Consider the following 21896-nt stretch of genomic DNA (forward strand, 5'->3'; position numbering starts at 1 on the left):
TTTTAAATTTTAAAATTTTTCGCTTTCTAATCCTAAAAACGGAGATCGAAACGCGTCTTTTGATACCACCTTTGATAAGAGTTAGATGGTGCACGGTCTCATAAAACGTTACCAAAAAAAAAACAAAAAATTTAAAGCCGGCAGTTAAACCTTTTTTAATCAAACAAAAATCTACAATTTTGTACACATTTATAGAAAAAACAACGTTTAAACGAAAGATTACATTAATGGAGCGACATTCCGAAGTTGGACGAGGCTGGCCGCAGTCCGGATGCAACCAAAATAGGTGAAATTATCCGAACGTGAGTCCCGTTGATACTAATCACTACTCCTGGGAATCCTTAGAGTAATATACATTTTTTTCCTTTTTGGGTTTTAATCCACTTCGCGCTAATATGTTCCTCAATAATATCTAATGCCTCTTTGCCAACTATAGATGTTGTAGGTTGTGCCAGTCCAACACTAAAATCATTTCCACAGCATTTTTGATAGCAGCCGTCAGCAAGGAATCGGAGTGTAGCGCATAATTTTAAAATATGAGGTACAGCCGTCCCTCGAACGCGTTTGCGGAAATGGCCTTCATTTCGTTTAGTAAGGAGCAATATGCTTCCATACTTAACCGAAAATAGCTTACAAATCTGCAAAATAACTACATTAGAATCTTATAAATTGTCACTTAAACGTTTTCTTACTTGGTGCTTGGTAATTCCAAGGGATTGGAGTGATCGCGTAAATGTTTTCTTATTCACAACATTACGCATTTGACGCATTTGTCACTAACATTTTCGTCGTTATAAAAAATTCTATGCTAATATCCATTTTGTTATTAAAAAAGAATCACTTGCAAATGCTTAAATTTCAGCCACAAATTGATCAGCTGTTCATTTATCTGTCAAATTATCACTTTCTTAGGTTGGCAACTCAATTCAACTTCAACTGAAATAAGTTGTAAATCGTAATACCAAACAGGAGTTGAGTTGTCTGAAAGTTGAGTTGTTTTAATTACAACCGAACTAAGTTGAGTTGTATACCGTAATAAGGGCATAAGAAAAGGGACCAGCGGTCCAAATGTGGTTGGAAGGGACCATTTTTGGTCCAAATGGACCAAATTGGCAACCATGTCACGCATACAGACAGTTGATTAAACCCAGTTTTTCAATGCGAGTTTAAACTACAGTTAAGGTTGACTAGATTTTAACCCTGACACCCTCGTGTCCTTAAGCTGAGATGAGCAGAAAAATTTTTGTTATCCAACAAAGTGGCAGGGTTGAATTCTATTCAACTTTAGCTGTAGTTGAAACCATGGTATAAATATTACCAGGTAAAACCATTTACTCTTCTTGGCGGCGATAATGGTTTTTTGATTTTTAAAAAAATTTTAAAATCATCCTCTTAAACTTTGTGGAAATGCCAAACCAAAGAAAACACAAACAAAATTGTTGGTATGACATTTTTTAATTTTATTAATGCCAAAAAAATAAAATGCTTATGAAATAAGTGAAAAATTATTTCGAAAAGTTTTGAAATCGGTTTTTATGTGTATGGCAAAAAAATTAGTTACCAATATAATGGATGCCTCAACACGTCCTATTTTTGCAAAGGGACAAAAGAAAAGGCTTTACTTCGTAACGTCTTCTAATTAAGAAGCGAATGTTGGAGACCCCCCATATTTATTTTTCATTCGTCCTTCACTTGGTTGATACGTCTTTAACCCTTAAATATGCTGAAACTTCACTTTATAAGAGATCAGCAGTCTCAAGTGTACGCGCTACTGCGGAAAAAATTGATCTTTGAGATATTCTTTGCTTTGTTTTGGTCCTTTTCCCCGCAGTTGGTATATTCATTTTTTAATTGGCGCTTAACCATTTAGGAGATGCTGGTCGTTGCGTAACAAGTCACTCCAGCTAACTCTGTTCCGCGATAACTGACGCCAACATGGGGCACCAAGAGAGATCAAAGTCTTCCCCACGCCAGCAAAAACGCTTTAGCTCTTCGCAGCTTAGCTAAACATCATCTTCCAGTTGGAGTATGATAGTTCGTGGCGGCTGAATTTACCGCCTGACCGGTCAAAGTCTGCCGCAGTGGTGTAGAGCTAGTGTGTTGGCCTATCCATCAAAAATATTTAAGAAAATTTTTATAAATGGTATTGATTGTCCCTTGGCATTACCTTGGCACCCAAAGTTCGTCCGCCTTAGCAGATAAATTTTTGGGTCGGCACAAAACATGTATTTAGGTGAGCCAGTTTCTTTCACACCAAAAAAAACGTTATTTCCACCAATAAAAAATTCGGTTTTGGATAAAATATCGTAATATTAATGTTAGAACACAAAACTATATGGTGATTCTATACGAATGCATGCCACTGGTAATACGCGTCCAAAAATACGGAGAGAGGTGTCAAAGGACTCGTATTGACCTCGACAACAATAATCCGAAGGCGGAAAATAAAAATTTTAGATCGTTCAAAAGATATTAACGAAAAACCGAAAAATTACCCCGGAGTGCTCCGAAACCGAGAGTGGGATCCAATATAGTTTTGCGCAGCAAACCTTTCTGCATTGGCGGTCTTTGGCCACGCTTATAAAAAATTACCTTGGATGGGTCCAGCACCGGTTTGGAGACCAAAACTATATCCGCGCAAAACACTTATGTTCACAATTTTTTTGTGGGTACCACAAAATCATCAAAATTACAACAACCACATGAAAAATTTCAAAATTTCTTTTGCAAATATTTTTTGACAGACCCTAAATTGTTTACCCCCGCTTTCGGATTCGCGATCCTGTATCTAAAACGCGTATTTTGATACCACTCTTGATATTTTTGGACGTGTATTAAGAGTGTCATGCTGTCGTATAAAATTACCAAATATATTACAGTTTGTTATATTTTTGTTTTGAAAACAAAACCAAAATAAAAAAATAAAAATGTGAGAGCAGTGAGAATTTAAAAATTTTTTTAAACGTCATTTCGGCTCCCACCAGTTTCACCTTGTAATATTTATACCATGATTTAAACTTGCACTGAAATACCGGGCATAAGAGAAATTGCAAAAATTTATGCTGAGAGTGTTATACAACAACATTTACCTGGGTGGGAATAAAATACATACTTATGCTATGGGTATCGCTCACAGTTAACTTTTTGTGCTACATATATTGTTGTTAGTTAAAATTTTGTTTATATTTAAGGTTCCTTATTCGTTTACTTTTTTGTGGTTATTTTCTTCTTTTGTCACTAAATCAAATATTGAATTAGTCGACCTGGTACATCCAACGATGTAAGTCTACGTCTATGTATACATACATGTAATTTTAAATTAATACTTGTCTTTTTGTATTTCTAGTCCTGAAGATGACTTCTAATTGAAGTCGAAATATCGATAAATGAAACGACAATATATATCGCATATAAATAAAAAGTTATTGTATGTTATTTAATATTGTATGGCATAGAGCTCGAGAATTTACAAACACATTTTGATTCGCTTTACATTCAAAAAGCGTTTTCAATGATTTCAATTTATAAACGAAAGGTGCAAAGGCATCTATTACGTGAGACTCTACACAATGACGCTAGCCTATTATAAATTAAATTATAAAATCTAATATACTTAATAAGTATTACTTATAAAATTTTAGTTTTTATTTTCCAAATTTTCAAATTTCAAAAGCATATCTGGATTTCGGGGCAAATTTAAGAATTGTCCCGTAAACCTGAAAAAAATCTGGTAGCTGAAGAGATTTTGGGCCGAGCTTCTCTTCCAATTTGCGTCGTGTTTCTTTTTTAATGTTTCCTACAAATTGGTAACGCGGAACTACGGATGGCAGAAAATACACCCGGAGAGCTTGCCAAATCACTGCCGAGGGGCGAACCCGCTTAGAAAAACTTTCTTTTAATTGAAAAAACTTGTATCTAAAGTTTGATGTTGCTTTTCCCAGGGATTGAACCCAGGATCTTCGGTGTGCATTAGTTGCACCATATTGAGTCATGTAAGGGTAAACAAAATAAAGGTATGTATAGTCAGACCTATTACCCACCTTGAACATCTTTAGTTAGTTTTTTTTTTTTTTGTTAATTTATAATGTTCTAGGTATTTACCGTTTTCACGGGTAAATACCAGGAAATTACCTGATAGGTATATTCCTTTTTGTATCCTTTTCTGGATATTTTCAAGTCATTTGAATCGAGGCTGTTTATATTACCATTGTGGATAAGACAAGTGTGATAACTTCTGCATAGATGTCAAAATTTAAAATAGAACCGATCACCTGCTTTTTAATTGACTATCGTGGTCTCATTCTGCATATCTTTCTATCATCCGCTGAAGATAGCCTGCCCTTTACGCCGCAAAATTGAAATTAAAAGTAACCATCTTGAACATCCTGTCAGGCAGTAGACGGACAAGACATAACACTTGTTTTATCCACAGCAAAGAGGATAAATACAATAAGAGCCGTCACTCGTTATTTTTTTTGGCATTTACTCGATGTATATTGAGAGTAGTCGCTACTTTTTTTTTGCGAGATGTTTATAAATGTCTTCTATACATTTTCGTGGGGTATTTGTGTTTATTTTTCGACTGTATTTAATTAATTGATTTAATTCTCTTTCCAAAAATCACAGTTGCACAAGGGGCCTTCACAGCGTGGATAAATGCGAGACAATTAAAAATGTCCCTCTCAGAAAACACTCGGCATCAATTTTTTCAATTTCCAGCGAGATACTCGCCACAAAATAATGAGTGACGGCTCTAATTGTATTTATCCTCTTTGTTCACAGTGTATATTACAATTTAGCAAATCAATTGACACGTCATTTAAAATTACTTTTGTTCATATTTTTAACAAACTACCAAGCAAAAAATGGTCCGAAAAATGTACAAATTCTGGATCCTTTGTGCTTGAGGAGTCTGATTTGAATTATATCTACCTTTTTGCGATAGTCGTCCTAATAAACGTGATTTCATACTTCATATGAGCTCGAATATGAGTCCGAGAAGACTTAGCAGCTCATATTTTTCCTCTTATATGAATCTGACAATGCCTCTTTCCGATGTCATTTATATGCCTTATTTGCCTCACATACTGCTAATTTTGAATTCTAGATTGACATTATTTTGGTGCGTTTAGGAAGAATTTTGAACACATATCCAAAGCGGAAAATAAAATAAAAATTATTGTAATAAAATCCTTTATTATCTATACAATCATAAGTATGTTTTACAAAAGATACATATATACGCAAATTGATCTAAGAAGGGGAAATACCAAAAAAATATTCTGGGGTAATTTGAATGAAAATCAGAGGAAGCTTGAAGGTGGGCAGCAACCTTGAGAATCAGGCAGCAAACAGCAAGTAAAAAAGTAAGTACCTACATAAGTGTATTCATAACCACGAATTAGCGTCGAAGAAATATATTCAAGCCTTACGCTGATACTTGTAGTACCCAGAGAAAATGAAATTGATTTAGCTGAATTCAATTTTAATTCAAAATAAGCAAATTTCTGAATTTTTATTCCGAAATTGTATAGTTAAATAATTTTAATATTCTCCGTTTGTTCATAATTTTTCCATATTGGAGTCACAAAAGACTCCTAATGACCCGGGTTCCACGAAAGCGGTAGAATACGTTGTCAAAAATGATGCAATATAAAAGAAATTATGTGGAAACTTGAAAGACGGTGAAGTTCACCGTACCGTAATTTAGGGCAATAAATATTACTCTATTACATCTCCCCACCGCTGTACTCAAAGCAGAGAAAAGATAAAGTAATGAGCAAGCAGTCTAGTTCATTGACTAGAATTTTGTGAGGTTATTCATACTAGTCAGTTTTCAACCAGTTCATTGACTAAAATTTTTCTGTCGGACTCGATGAAATGCGCAGACGCTTTCTGCCGACAATTTGCAATGCATACTTCAGTTAACAAAGTCAGATGCCGCACCTGCCAGCAGTATGGCTTCCGTAATATGCACACCACTACCTCCGCGTTAAACGCCACTAAGAAACACATAAATTGCGGACTGAACCACCCAAAAGTCCATCATAGGATTGTGCTGGTGGCTCTTGACCTGCCAATAGCTTTTGACACAATCAACCACCGCGCACTACTCCAAGACATAGAAGGTTCACCCTTTCCCCTTGTCTAAAAAGATAGGCCGCAAGTTTTCTGCGTGGTCGGCAAGTAACGGTTCATTTTAGGAACGAAGCCTCAAAAGCTATTAGAATAGAACAGAGGTGGTGTCCTGTCCCCGATTCTGTTTTACTTACACATACCAAAGCTCCCTTCACCAACTGAACGAGCTACCAACATAGCAACAGGCCCTGGCCCCTCAATAGACGAATAAGTTTTCTAAAATAAATAGTTATCTACACGGCCTTTCTTTGTTTCCTCTCAAGCGATCCAACAAACTGAATTCTCACAAAGCGGGACATTCCAGCAAACAAATGCTTGATCTTCTTCCAGAGCAATAAGGTAACAGCTCAGTAAACAAGACGATTTGATGCAGCACCTACCAACTCAGCCGGTTGTTCCAGATAAACACAAGGGTGTCCTAAGTCTAATCCACACTGAGTTGGTAAGTACCATCGCTAGGTCGCGCCTGGTGAACGCTGTTATCAATGCATCCCCAAAGCAAGGCATACCAGCAAACAACTGTTTGATCTAGCCCCGCCTCACAGAGGAATAAAAAAATATAAATAAAATAATTAAAACCAAATTTTTAAGTTAACCGGTTTTATTAAAAACAATACTTACATTAAGTAATAATAATAATAAAAGCTAGAAAATAATTAGGTAGATCCTAGGTACTAGTCATCACACTCCTCATCAATATAGGGTGTTGATTAGACAAATACCTTCGCTGGTATAATGCTGGCGCAGAGGCTGACAAGTATGTTAATTGGTGTATATAATGACTAGTTTGTCAACAGGAATGATGCTGATGCAGATACTGGCAACTGATATTTCGTAAGATATCGCCATGTTAAAAATACCAGTTGCTAACATGGAAGAAAGACAGAGGTCTAACTAGTGGGGAGTTTTGGCAGTATTCATCTACATTCTACTTAAAATTGTTCATAACAATAAACAATATTTTTGATTTTTTTAACATGTTTATTTGTTTGTCCAACGTCTTTGAAGGAATCTTACAAGTATGGCCCTGATTTAATTCCCACTTGTTTTCTTAAAAAATGCGCTGATCACATTTATCAGCCTCTAACTGATTTATTCAGTCTGCCCCTAAAACGTGATGTTTTTTCTTCTGCTTGGAAGGAATCTTTTCTCATACCCTTTCACAAAATTGGCAGTAGGTCGTGTTTACAAAACTATCGAGGAACTGCAAAGTTGTCGGCCATCCCAAAGTTGTCTGAAGCTATCGTTAGCAATCAGCTAACATTTTCCATATCTACTTTGATTGCAGAACCGCAATATGGATTCTGTAAAGGCAAATCTACCATAACTAATCTACTGGAATTCAAAACTCATGTTTCTACTGGATTTAGAGAAAATTTTCACACCGATGTTATTTATACTGATTTCAGTAAAGCATTTGACAAAGTATCCCACTCCTTACTTATCTACAAGCTGGATCGGCTTGGCTTTCAACCTGATCTCACCAGGTGGATCTCGTAGTATCTCTGCGGTCGAATGCAAAAAGGTATTTTTAAAAATACTCTTTCAAATGTCATCGATGTTCCCTCTAGCGTCCCCCAGGGCAGTCATCTTGATGCAATTTTGTTCTTGCTATTTATTAATGATATCTGTACCACTTAAAATATGCCAAAATCGTCATGTATGCTGATGATGTAAAACTGTTTAGGCCTTATTATGCGTCTATCGAAAAAGGACCATTGCTTTAAGCGGATTCAAACTCCCCAGTTACTTGTAAATTCAATGCCGCTCTTGAAGATCTTTGCCAGCAGCTTCTTAATTAATAATTTTTGTCCTCTATCAGTAAACTATTTTGTGCACTTGGGAGTCGCGATAGATGCTTAACTTAGTTTAAACTTTCAATTATTATATATTATTAATGTTACAGTTAATAAGGCTAGAGGTGTTCTATCATTCGTGAAATGGTGGTCCAAAGAATTTAGTGATCCTTATGTAACTAAAATCCTTTTTACCACATTAGTTAGACTGATACTAGTATTAGTATGTATTAGTGTTATTCTAAATGGTGAATAAAGGAATAGCAACAAAAAGGCAACACTTAGAGACCAATTGCTAATCGAGCAGCGGTGCTTTCATATGGCTGAGTGGATAAAGGCATCTGCCTTTACACCAGTATAAAGTATGAATGTTGTAGATTTCAAGCTCAATACTGAGCTCCCGAGAAGCTAGCTGATGAAGAAGTAAAATTCAGAAACATGTCCTAGTAACCATCGCCGTTTGCAAACTTTGTAATTTTTCTCTAATATCAATAAAAAAAAACAATTTGGGCATGTCTCGCTAATTATAAACAGATTTTAATATTTTTATTTTCTTGAAGTGTATAATAAAAAATGTCAGACCTTCTCAGCGTAAGTATTTAATTAGCAAGCTTTGCTCATATTGCTTTATAAAATAGTTTTTGTTATTGATATTAAAGAAAAATTGTAAAGTTTACAAACGGCGATGGTTACTAGGACATGTTTCTGAATTTCACTTCTTCATCAGCTGGCTTTTCGGGAGCTGAGCATTGAACTCGAATCTCCAACATTCATATCAGTGCAAAGGCAAATGCCTTTAGCTACTGAGCCATATGAATGTCCCGTTGCTCGCTGTACAATTGGGGTCTAAGAATTGGGTTTTTTTGTTTCTATTCCTTTTAGTCACCATGTAGGCACATACACTCTGTATGTAGTTTATTCCTAATAGTGTGGATATGATGAGCGTAAAGTTTAAGCTAATTGGCGGAGTTTCTTACCTTTTTATTTCGAATGGAGGTCGACGTTTTAGGATTTTGTAAGGTTGGCTTTTCATCGCCAACCATTTTGCAATTTTTATACCCACGCTTGTGGATTGGATACTCGCCCTAGCGGGTACGCAGCCCATTAGTTGAACTGGACACACAAACCTTCTTTCCTTTTTGCTTATTTCCAATAATAGTACACTTAGTTTAGTTCCTTTAATTTTTGTCTTTATTTACGTGTAACTTTAGTTTCTCTTAATTTTTTTTCAATAAATTCGCTATCGTTTCGTTTCTTTATGTTTCAGCAATAAAATACAGTTACACTTTAATTTCTCAACTCAGTTACTTAGAATTTAACTTTTTAGTTACAACCGCACAACCACCACTTAGTTCAGTTCAATTTACTTTTCTTTTCCTTTTTCGGTTTTTAATCACTAGCGCGTTCTGATGGCTTGGCCGGTTACTTTGATTGTCGAAACGAAACTCGTCGGGTTCGTTTTTTCGGCCAAGCTCAGCGGCCATCATTTTTTACTGCTGATGATTGGTTCTGCTGAGTGCACGCAGGGGTGTGTTTTATTGCGTAAAGCGGGTAACGCAGTGCGGTTATACCACCCTTCCTTAGAAAAAGAAGAATCTGACAAGTTGATCAGATTTGTCATATTCTTCTTGTTCCTATGACTTTTAAATTGCTTTGGTTGAATGAATGTATGATATTAGGGTGTTCCTCCCCTTTTTTCTCATTCGTCCAATCAGAATAATTTTCCCTTTTACATATGAAATTTTGTCTACTTACATGTAATTTCTTTTCTAATTTCTATTGCACTAAATTAATGTATTATATATATTTATTACAAATAGTGCGTGCATATTAATATATGGTTTTATTTACATGCAAATTGAAATTTTTGTTTTCGTATATTAATATAAATTTTAATTTGAGATTTCATGCTTCACTAACAGAGTAATGACAATTTAAAACAAGTAAGAACGGGACTGTCTTCGGCTGTGCCGAAGACTTCATACCTTTCATGAATGGGGCTGAACAATAATCTTATCCCGTTCGTAATCTCCGAATAATCGGATGTATAAGATAAGAAATATATAGTGAACAGATCTGCATACCTTAACAATTTTTAAGATAAATATAAAATAAAAACAGGTAGGTGAGGATGCAAAGTTTCTGGTTTTTTGTGGTCTGGGTGTAAAAACTATGACTACGAATCACGTATTTCAAAAATATATGACGTAAACGTAACTATTTGATGAAATTTGATGAATTTTGAACTTCTAGCCGTAAAAAGGGGGGCAAAAATTGAGTTTATATGGGGTATATAATATATATACCACCGATCTCTATGATTTTTCCAGACAACAATATATGCTATACACGTAAGCATTTGGTGAAATTTGAAGCTTCTACCTGTTAAAATGGGGAAGAAATTGCGCAAAGTTTCTTATCTGAACAATCGGTTGTATGGGATATATACTATATATACACCGGTATCTATGATTTTCTCAGACAACAATATATGCTATACACGTAAGCATTTAGTGAAATTTGAACATATCTAAACGATTTTTAAGATAAATATAAAATAAAAAATAGGTAGGTAATCTGTGTGAGGATGCAAAGCTTCACGTTTTTTGTGGTCTGCATGTAAAAACTATGACTACGAATCACGTATTTCAAAAATATATGACGTAAACGTAACTATTTGATGAAATTTGATGAATTTTGAAGCTTCTAGCCGTAAAAAAGGGGCAAAAATGACAGTTTATATGAAGTATATAATATATATACCACCGATCTCTATGATTTTTTCAGACAACAATATATGCTATATACGTAAGCATATGGTGAAATTTGAAGCTTCTAGCTGTTAAAACGGGGCAGAAATTGCGCAAAGTTTCTTATCTGAACAATCGGTTGTATGGGATATATACTATATATACCACCGGTATCTATGATTTTCTCAGACAACAATATATGCTATACACGTAAGCATTTAGTGAAATTTGAACATATCTAAACAATTTTTAAGATAAATATAAAATAAAAAATAGGTAGGTAATCTGTGTGAGGATGCAAAGCTTCACGTTTTTTGTGGTCTGCATGTAAAAACTATGACTACGAATCACGTATTTCAAAAATATATGACGTAAACGTAACTATTTGATGAAATTTGATGAATTTTGAAGCTTCTAGCCGTAAAAAAGGGGCAAAAATGACAGTTTATATGAAGTATATAATATATATACCACCGATCTCTATGATTTTTTCAGACAACAATATATGCTATATACGTAAGCATATGGTGAAATTTGAAGCTTCTAGCTGTTAAAAAGGGGCAGAAATTGCGCAAAGTTTCTTATCTGAACAATCGGTTGTATGAGATATATACTATATATACAACCGATCTCTATGATTTTTTCAGACAACAATATATGCTATATACGTAAGCAATCGGTGAAATTTGAAGCTTATAGCTGTTAAAATGGGGTAGAAATTGCGAAAAGTTTCTTATCTGAACAATCGGTTGTATGAGATATATACTATATATATAACCGATCTTTTTTTTTTTTTTTTTTTTTTTTTTTTTTTTTATACAACCGATCTCTATGTTTTTTCAGACAACAATATATGCTATATACTTAAGCATTTGGTGAAAGTTGAAGCTTCTAGCTGTTAAAATGGTAGAAATTGCGAAAAGTTTCTTATCTGAACAATCGGTTGTATGAGATATATACTATATATACAACCGATCTCTGTGATTTTTTCAGACAACAATATATGCTATATACGTAAGCAATCGGTGAAATTTGAAGCTTATAGCTGTTAAAATGGGGTAGAAATTGCGAAAAGTTTCTTATCTGAACAATCGGTTGTATGAGATATATACTATATATACAACCGATCTCTATGATTTTTTCAGACAACAATATATGCTATATGCGTAAGTATTCGGTGAAATTTGAAGCTTCTAGCTGTTAAAATGGGGCCAAAATTTGCGAAAATATATATATATATATATACTATATATATATACTATATATACCACCATATATATACTATATATACCACCGATCTTTATGATTTTTTCAGACAACAATATATGCTATATACCTAAGCATTCGTTGAAATTTGAAGCCTCTAGCTCTTAAAATGGGGCAGTAATTACGAAAAGTTCCTTATCTGAACAATCGGTTGTATGAGATATATACTATATATACAACCGATCTCTATGATTTTTTCAGACAACAATATATGCTATATACGTAAGCAATCGGTGAAATTTGAAGCTTATAGCTGTTAAAATGGGGTAGAAATTGCGAAAAGTTTCTTATCTGAACAATCGGTTGTATGAGATATATACTATATATACGACCGATCTCATCAATTTTTTCAGGCAACAATATGTGCAATATACGAAAGTATATGGTGAAGTTTGAAGCTTCAATCTGTTAAATTGGGTAAGATATTACAAAAATCCTCTTTTTCTGAAAAATCGGTTGTATGGAGGATATATGCTATAGTGGTCCGATCCGGTCGGTTCCGACAAATGTCTAATCGGACACCCAAATACACCCGCTCACCAAATTTTATCAAGATATCTCAAAAATTGAGGGACTAGTTTGCATACAAACAGACAGACGGACAGACGGACAGACGGACATGGCTAAATCAACTCAGCTCTTCAACCTGATTATTTCGGTATACTTAATGGTGGGTCTATCTATTTTCCTTTAAGGACTTACAATTTTCGGTTTCGTGACGAAATTAATATACCATTTCATTTTCATGAAAGGTATAATTAGTTACAAGCTAGTTTGTAAATTTGTGTGAGAAACAAAAAAATTTTAGTTTACCTTATTGATTCGGTTTTTGTTTTTTTTCTTTACTTCATCAAAAACCGTGACGTTAACTCCATCAATTTTTGTGACTATATATGGTCCTTGGTAAATGCTTTCATGTTTATTTCTAGGTTCTTTTTGTACTACTACCTTATAGTTTATATTAATTGCTAACGGACGCGCCCTCTTATCATAAAGATCCTTATTTTTAATTTTATGTTTATTAATTAAATCTTTTGCTATTTTATGCGTTTTTTGTAGTCTATATTTTACTTCTTTTGCATAATTTTCAACATTGTAAATTGGATCGATTTGTTCCTTTTGAACTTCATTTGGTAAGGTAACATTTCTACCGAATACTAATTCGTATGGAGTAAATCCATTATCAAAAACTGTACTAGGAGTTGTATTATGCAAAAAAGGTAAAATATTTCAAATAAACGTCCCATTCGGGGAAGTTATCATTTAGAAAAGCTCGTAAATATTCATTAAACACCCGATGATTTCTTTCAATTGTACCTAGGGTTTCATGATGGTAAGCTGTAGAAAAATTATGTTCGATTTTTAAGAGTTTAGTTAATTCAGAAAAAATTTCATTTTTATATTCGGTTCTAAATCGGTTTTAATTGATTTCATTATGCCATAAATGAGGATGAAGCCTTCAAAAATGGCTGTTGCAATTGTTTTTGCTGTCTTATCAGGGATTGATATTGTAACTAGGTATTTGCTTAAGTCGCACATAATGGTAACCGCGAACCTATTCCCATTATTCGACTCAGGCAAAGGTCCTATTGTATCTATAACTACGACATCGAAAGGTTTGCAGGGTGTTGGTGTAAGCACCAAATTTTCTTTGGTTTTTGGCTTGACTTTATTCAAAAGGCATTTTTTGCAATTTTTGACGTATGTGGCAATATCACGGGTCATACCTTTCCAATAATATTTTGTACGTATTTTTGCGTAAAGCTTTTTATTTCCGCAGTGACCTCCTGATATCGGGTCATTGTGGTAAATTTCCATTAGTTTAAGTTTCTTGTCGTTGTCCGTAACTGTTTCGACAGGTTCTATTAATAGTATTTGTAAATTTTTTAAAATTGAATTCCCTGTACTTTTAAAATTTGAAATAGAAAAATATTTAAATAACTGATCATCTTTTTGCCATTCTGCTTGCTTAATGTTGTGTTTACCAGCTTCTTTTTCAAACTTCAAAAGTAATTCATCTAATTGCATTATTTTGTTAGTACACACAATATTAAGTAACTCGAGTTTTTTATGTTTTAAATGCGCATATATTTTTAAATTGATTTTATCATTATCGTTGTCATGACATATTTGGCTTTTTATCCTATGGATTTTCTTGGAAAAATTATATGAAAATTTGTCGAATACCTGTAATTTGACATTTTCTTCATTTATGTTTTCAACCGATTGTTTTAATTGTTCGTGACGTTTCGTCATAGACCTCGTCTGTACCGCTAAAATTTGGTTATTGAAGTTTTTAAGTTCTTGAATTGAAATTCGCGATAACGTCTGCACCTACGTTAGATTTTCCTTTAATATATTCTATGGTAAAATTATATTCGGACAGTTCCAAACGGATTCTGGAAAGTTTCGACGACGGATCTTTCATATTAAATAGATAAACTAGTGGACGATGATCTGATTTAACTTTGAAGTGAGTGCCATAAATATATGCACGAAATTGCTTGATTGCAAAATATATTGCCAAAAGTTCTAATTCTATTATTGCTTTATTTTGTTCCGATTTGCTAAAGGATTTTGAAGCAAAACAAATTGGCAAGTCGTTACCATTATGATTTTGACTCAGTATCGCACCACAACCTAACTTTGAAGCATCAACCGTAATTAAAAATTCTTTGGTGAAATCTGGATATTGTAAAAGTTTTGGAGAAATCAGACTTTTTCTTAGTTTTTCGAAAGCTAACTGACATGCCGTATCCCAATTAAATTCAACCTTTTTTCTACTCAAACGATTCAATGGAGCTGCTAAAGAAGCGAAATTTGGAATAAATCTCCTATAATAATTTGCAAATGCCACGAATCTTCGGACAGCGTCTTTATCGCGTGGCTTAGGATACCTTTTAATTGCTTCAATTTTTGAATCTTCTGGTAGCAAACCATTTGCTGAGCATTTATGCCCTAAGAAAGTTACTTCAGTTCTAAGAAAATTACATTTTTTTTGGGTTGAGTCGCAAGTTGAACTTCCTACAGGTTTCGAAAACTTTTTTTAGATTATTGAGATGATGTACTTCGCTACATCCAATTACTATTATATCGTCTACATACATAAAGGCTTGGTTGGGTGAAATACCAGAAAATGCAATTGACATCATTCTTGAAAATGAATTTGGAGCTACGTTTAGACCAAATGGTAAAACCTTCCATCGAAAAGCTCCGCGGTCAGTACTAAAAGATGTTATGTCTCTTGAATCTTTGTGAAGTGGAATTTGGTGAAAACCCGAAAAAAGATCTAATGTAGAAAAGAATTTCGCACGGCCAAGGTTATCCAAAATATCGTCTACATGTGCCAAAGGAAATTTGTCGGCAATTAACTTTTTATTTACAGCCCTAAAGTTAACGCACATTCTATACGATTTTTGGCCATTTAGGTCTTTTTTCGGTACCAAAATCAAGGGACTGTTATAATTCGAACAACTATTTTCGATCAGATCGTTTTCCAATAATTTATTAACCTGTTTATTTATTTCTTCGCGCTGCGAATAAGGTAGGCGGTAATTTTTAATGTATACTGGCGTCGTATCGTTTAGTCTTAGTTTTTGTTCATAAAACTTGTTTATTATCATTTTATCATTGTCTAGCGCAAAAATATCGGAATATTGTAAACATAAGTTAATAAGCTTATTTTCAGCATAATTAGGTATTGGTTTTTTTAAATGCTTTTAAGTTCTTTAATACAACTATCTTGTTTTACTGGGTTATTGATTTTATAAACGTTATAATTAGAAAGTTTTTCAGTTTGAATGTTGCAGTTGTTTACGTATTTTACGCTATTTGTGGTGTTTATTACTTTAATGATCGGATTACTAGTATCAACTATACATTTCGCTATGAAAACACCATCAGAAATCTCTTGAGAATCCACGAAAAGTGGTTCTGAGTCTTTTTCCAAGGCAAAAATTCTATAAACTTCGCAACGAGGTGGAATAACAAATGTATCGCTTTCCATTCCGTGAACGATGGGAAGTGCGATCTTTTCATTGCCTATCCAGAAGGAAATGCAATTTGTTGCATAGCTGATATCGCATTTATTTGTTTTTAGGAAATCCTTACCAAGTATTCCATCTGATGGAATGTTGAAATCATTGTCTACCACGTGCAACGTATGTTTGATATAAAAATTTGAAAAGTGTAAGTTGGTTGTAAAAGTACCTAATGTAGAAACTGTATCTGTAGTTACTCCAGTAATATTAATTGTATCATTGCTATTAATTGACACATTTTTATTAAGAGAAGAAATTTTAATTAACGAAATGTCAGCTTGTGTATCGACTAGAAATGTACAAAATTTGTTAGAGCCAGTAATATTTATTTGTATAAAATCGGAATAATTTAAGTTAAGACAATAAACGTTTTTAGAAGAAAAACTGTGAGCTGAATTAGTTAGTAATTTGTCTCGTCCTCCCTCAGTGTTCGCTCCTGAGGGGCTTCCCTGTTTAAAGCCCGAACGCTTGCATTTCTAGCTCTATTATTGGAAGTGTTAGAACCGCTATTATTGCTAGTACGACTATTGTCGCTATTATTATTACTATTAGGCTGATTCCGATTTCCGCCGCCGGAACGGAAATTTTGCCTTTGATTGCCGCGATTGAAGTTGTTGCCGTAGTTACTGTTAATAAAAGATGGTCTATTTTGGCTATAATTGTTAAAGTTACGACTTTGATTTTGAAAATTTCGACCTTGGTAATTACTTTGAAAATTTCTAAAATTGTTATTGTTCCGAGCTCTAAATGCGAAAACTTGGCGTTCTTTTATTTCATTCGATTGCTCTACAATCAGTTTAGCTACTACGTCCTTGGAGTCAGAAAAATTGGTTGAAGCGAGGATTGATTTGACTAAACTGGTTTTTGCGTTCAATCGGCAAACGTTAACTGTTTGCTCGATGGCCATTTCACGGGCTTTGGTCTGAGTAATCCCTTCGATAATGAGCGAACGCTCTAAAGCATCAGACAATTCCTCGACGCGTTTTGCAAAATCGGTGTAATTATTATTATTAACTTGCAAAGCTGCAATTTTTCCGGCCACAACTTTGGAGTTGTCGGGTTTTATACGGTTACGTAGCGCTATTTTTATATCGTTAACTGAAAGTACTTGAGTTGGTATCGCTTCTCGAGCTTTTCCATCGAGTTTGGATTTAATACAAATGCTAGTTAAATTTTCGTCGACAAATTGTTCGATTAACTCAATTTTAGTAATGAAAGATTGGAGACCTAGGGGCTCACCGCTATAATTTTCACGCATAATACCAGCACATATGCCGATAAACGTCCTTTTTTCTTCAGGAGTCGCCATATTTGTATCGGAATTACGAGGATTTGAAATATTTGTTTCGGGCAATTCCTCAAATCGGTGAAATTCTCCGGACAAAGAAAGTCTAACAACAAGGTTTTTGATTGTACTGGGCGAATATGTGGTTGAGCCTTCGGAAACTGGGCTTTTAAAATCGAGTTTTTCGGAATCGGAACTTTCGGAATTAAAATTTTTGGAATTGGAATCTGAATTTTTGGAATTTTCGGAATCTGAGTCTTGTTCTGAAATTCTGGGAACTACTTTTTGGTTTCTAAGGAACATATGTAGTAGGAAGCAAAGAAGAAATATTTAAACTGATTAAAGTCGAATTTGTAGAAATTGCTTACGAAAATTTATCAGAAATTGAAATTGAATTGAATGTTGATGTGAAATTGAAAGAATTATCTGGCAATTTAATGAAAGACTGAATATTTAATGATAAATTGAATGTATATTGAAGTAATTTAATATAAATTGATTTCAAAGGAAAATATTTTATTTTTGTAAAAGGACTTGGCTGACGATAACGGACGCACCGCTTTATTAAAAAGATCTCAATGTGTTTGTGCTTTTACGGACGCACCGTTTTTATTAAAATTGTATGGTTTTATTTTTATAGATACGGGCGCACCGCATCTTTTCAAATTTGTTATACGAATATCCTCGGACGCACCGGGATTAAAACAAATGTCATTGGTTTTGTACGGAACCACCGTTTACGCAAAAAAAATATTTTTGGTTAATTACGGAACCACCGCTTTATGCAAAAAATATTAATTATGTTTTTTTTTTTTTTTGTTTGTATTGTTTTTGATGGAACTCACTGTAGGGCAGAGTAGGACTACAACCGAAAAATTGATAAGAATTATTTAATGTTTTTTTTTTTTTTTGGAGATGGTAACTGCTTTTAATTTTTTTCAGAAAATTTACCAGTAGAACCGGTTAAAGGAAACTCACAGAAAAAAAAATTTTTCGGTGTTTTCCAACTCTGTTCCACTGTGCCTACCCGTAAGTTCACACATATATATGTATATGTAATTGGGTTATCTAACGCTTTCGGTAAATGATAAAACCGGTTTTATATATATAATGTAAAGCATTTTGTATTAATTGTGAAAAGTGAGAAAATATATGTGATATGTAATATAACTTTTAATTTAAATATTTATGAAATGAATGAAAAATGTAATTTTATACAAATCTTTGTGTATATGCGTATAAAAATGATTTCGCACACTGTGTGTCATACCGACTTCTGCTTTATTTGGTTTGCCGTTTGGATTCTGCTACTGCATCTGATTTTCTGCTGCTTCGGTTGCTGTTGTCGTTGGCGTCACTCGTCTTCCGCTATTCGGCTTTCCTTTCCTTTGGTGTACGGTGGTTTTCCGTTATGCGGCAGTTACCCACCGACGTGTGCCGTACGTAAGGACGGTTGTCGTACGAAGCACGTTTGACCGAACTCTCAAGCCCGTAGGAATGAATGTGTGCGTCTGTGTACATGTACATAACATATTTGTGTGTGTATTGTTTACAGATAAGCACTGTTGCCATTGACCATTTTGTATGTATGCTTATGGAAACATCAACTTTTTCCAATTTAATTTTTGATATTGTAAAAGGCCGGAATAAATAAGTATAAATAGATTAAATATTCATAATCAGCACTTTTACATAATTATTTCGAATTATTTTCACAATTTTTCAAACTTTAATTAGGTGTTTTTGCATAAAACTGCAAACGGTCAAAAATTAGCGCACAAAAGTTTACTAGGCAACTCTGTCTAGTGAGAGAGCGATCAGCTGACACGTTCTTACGGAAAAAATCAAAATTGTTTTGATTTCTACGTTCCGGGCTACGTACGTACGGGCGTTGCACGTCGGTGAGTTTTCGTTTACATTGCACACTCATAAGATAGGTCGTGTCAGCTGACACGTTTTTGGTACGTACGTTGGTGAGTAAATGCCGCATTATTCTGGTGGCGTGGCTAGTGCCGTTTTTTTTCGCAATTTTGGTACAGTTTTTTCAAAATGTTTTCGCACAAGTATATTTGAGTTTTTGTTGTATTTAAGTATTATCTCTGTTTTCGTTAGTATTTTTATTATAGAAAAACATTTTCTTATTATTTCCGTTTTTTATTAAGTAGTTTTATTATATTTTTCTGATTTTTCCGCTTTTATTTTTCTAATTTTTCTGCACTAGCCACGGACAAATGTTTATGTTTCAATAAGTTTTATGTATCATAGTGTTGTATTTTTTGGTAGTTTTTGATTTTTTACTTTTTTTTGTAAATTTTTTTTTTTTTTAATATTTTGTAATTTTTTTGTAATTGTTTTTCGAATTTTTAAATTTTTTTGTAATTTTTTATAGTTTTCGAAGGAACTTTTTTTTATACTCAGTTGAGCAGAGCTCACAGAGTATATTAAGTTTGATTGGATAACGGTTGGTTGTACATATATAAAGGAATCGAGATAGATATAGACTTCCATATATCAAAATAATCAGGATCGACAAAAAATTTGATTGAGCCATGTCCGTCCGCCCGTCCGTCCGTCCGTTAACACGATAACTTGAGTAAATTTTGAGGTATCTTGATGAAATTTGGTATGTAGGTTCCTGAGCACTCATCTCAGATCGCTATTTAAAATGAACGATATCGGACTATAACCACGCCCACTTTTTCGATATCGAAAATTTCGAAAAACCGAAAAAGTGCGATAATTCATTACAAAAGACAGACAAAGCGACGAAACTTGGTATATGAGTTGAGCTTATGACGCAGAATAGAAAATTAGTAAAGTTTTGGACAATGGCCGTGGCACCGCCCACTTTTAAAAGAAGGTAATTTAAAATTTTTGCAAGCTGTAATTTGGCAGTCGTTGAAGATATCATGATGAAATTTGGCAGGAACATTACTCCTATTACTATATGTACGCTTAATAAAAATTAGCAAAATCGGAGAAGGACCACGCCCACTTTTAAAAAAAATTTTTTTTTTAAGTAAAATTTTAACAAAAAATTTAATATCTTTACAGTATATAAGTATATTATGTCAACATTCAACTCCAGTAATGATGTGGTGCAACAAAATACAAAAATAAAACAAAATTTCAAAATGGGCGTGGCTCCCCCTTTTTCATTTAATTTGTCTAGGATACTTTTAACGCCATAAGTCGAACAAAAATTAACCAATCCTTTTGAAATTTTGTAGGGGCATAGATTTTATGACGTTAACTGTTTTCTGTGAAAATGGGCGGAATCGGTTGGTGCCACGCCCAGTTTTTATACACAGTCGTCCGTCTGTCCTTCCGCATGGCCGTTAACACGATAACTTGAGCAAAAATCGACATATCTTTAATGAACTTAGTTCACGTGCTTACTTGAACTCACTTTATCTTGGTATAAAAAATGAACGAAATCCGACTATGACCACGCCCACTTTTTCAATATCGAAAATTACGAAAAATGAAAAATATACCATAATTCTATACCAAATACGAAAAAAGGGATGAAACATGGTAAGGTAATTGGATTGTTTTATTGACGCGAAATATAACTTTAGAAAAAACTTTATAAAATGGTTGTGACACCTACCATATTAAGTAGAAGAAAATGAAAAAGTTCTTAAAATCTTGGCAGGTATTACATATATAAATAAATTAGCGGTATCCAACAGATAATGTTCTGGGTCACCCTGGTCCACATTTTGGTCGATATCTGGAAAACGCCTTCACATATACAACTACCACCACTCCCCTTTAAAACTCTCATTAATACCTTTAATTTGATACCCATATCGTACAAACTCATTCTAGAGTCACCCCTGGTCCACCTTTATGGCGATATCTCTAAAAGGCGTCCACCTATAGAACTAAGCCCCACGCCCTTTTAAAATACTCATTAACACCTTTCTTTTGATACCCATATTGTACAAACAAATTCTAGGGTCACCCCTGCTCCACCTTTATGGCGATATCTCGAAACGGCGTCCACCTATGGAACTAAGGATTACTCCCTTTTAAAATGCTCATTAACACCTTTCTTTTGATACCCATATTGTACAAACAAATTCTAGGGTCACCCCTGGTCCACCTTTATGGCGATATCTCGAAAATGCGACCACCTATACAACAACCACCACTCCCTTTTAAAACCCTCATCCCAGCCAGCATTTTTAGAAAATTTTGATCAAAAAATATTCAAATATCATACCCCAAGATGATTAAAAACGTTCAAATTCAAAAGCATTTTCTGTTCAAAAATTAACGTATCGTCGGGAGAAAAATGTACCATAAATGTGATTATTCTTGAATAATCATTTGTGATTCATATCGACACGCTTTTTATTCATATTTGATATCATTGTAAAATTTAGCTTTAATTGTTTTAGAGTAATATTTGAATACTACTCAGAGTAATTTTCTGATCATATTCGTGAACATATGTATTTCAATCGCTTTGGTTGAGATTTTTGAATCATTTTTGAATGCGATTATGATGCATTTATTCTTCATATCTCATTCCAAATAGATACTACATAATAATTTTATTTCATCAGGGGAAGAAATCATGCGGAAGTGAGCTATTTGAACCACAGGTCAC

General features: G+C 33.9%; 1 protein-coding gene and 1 pseudogene across 4 annotated transcripts in view; one reads left to right on the plus strand and one right to left on the minus strand.

Annotated features, from left to right (window-relative positions):
• The window catches only part of LOC137250188 (uncharacterized), a 194398-nt gene that overhangs the window by 164720 nt on the left and 7782 nt on the right, over window positions 1-21896 (minus strand). For 2 of the 4 annotated variants that reach the window (XM_067782583.1, XM_067782584.1), the window contains exons 2-3: window positions 18546-19572; window positions 9062-9446 (exon numbers count right to left, since the gene is read on the minus strand). The gene's annotated coding sequence lies outside the window, so the exon portion shown is untranslated. The remainder of the gene's footprint in view (window positions 1-9061; window positions 9447-18545; window positions 19573-21896) is intronic. The other 2 variants (XM_067782586.1, XM_067782585.1) reach the window with 2 other exon arrangements.
• LOC137250185 (putative transporter SVOPL) overlaps window positions 1-21896 on the plus strand; it is a 181182-nt pseudogene that overhangs the window by 21788 nt on the left and 137498 nt on the right.

Source organism: Eurosta solidaginis, chromosome 4, assembly GCF_040869045.1.
Source record: "Eurosta solidaginis isolate ZX-2024a chromosome 4, ASM4086904v1, whole genome shotgun sequence".
Taxonomy (NCBI): Eukaryota; Metazoa; Arthropoda; class Insecta; order Diptera; family Tephritidae; genus Eurosta; species Eurosta solidaginis.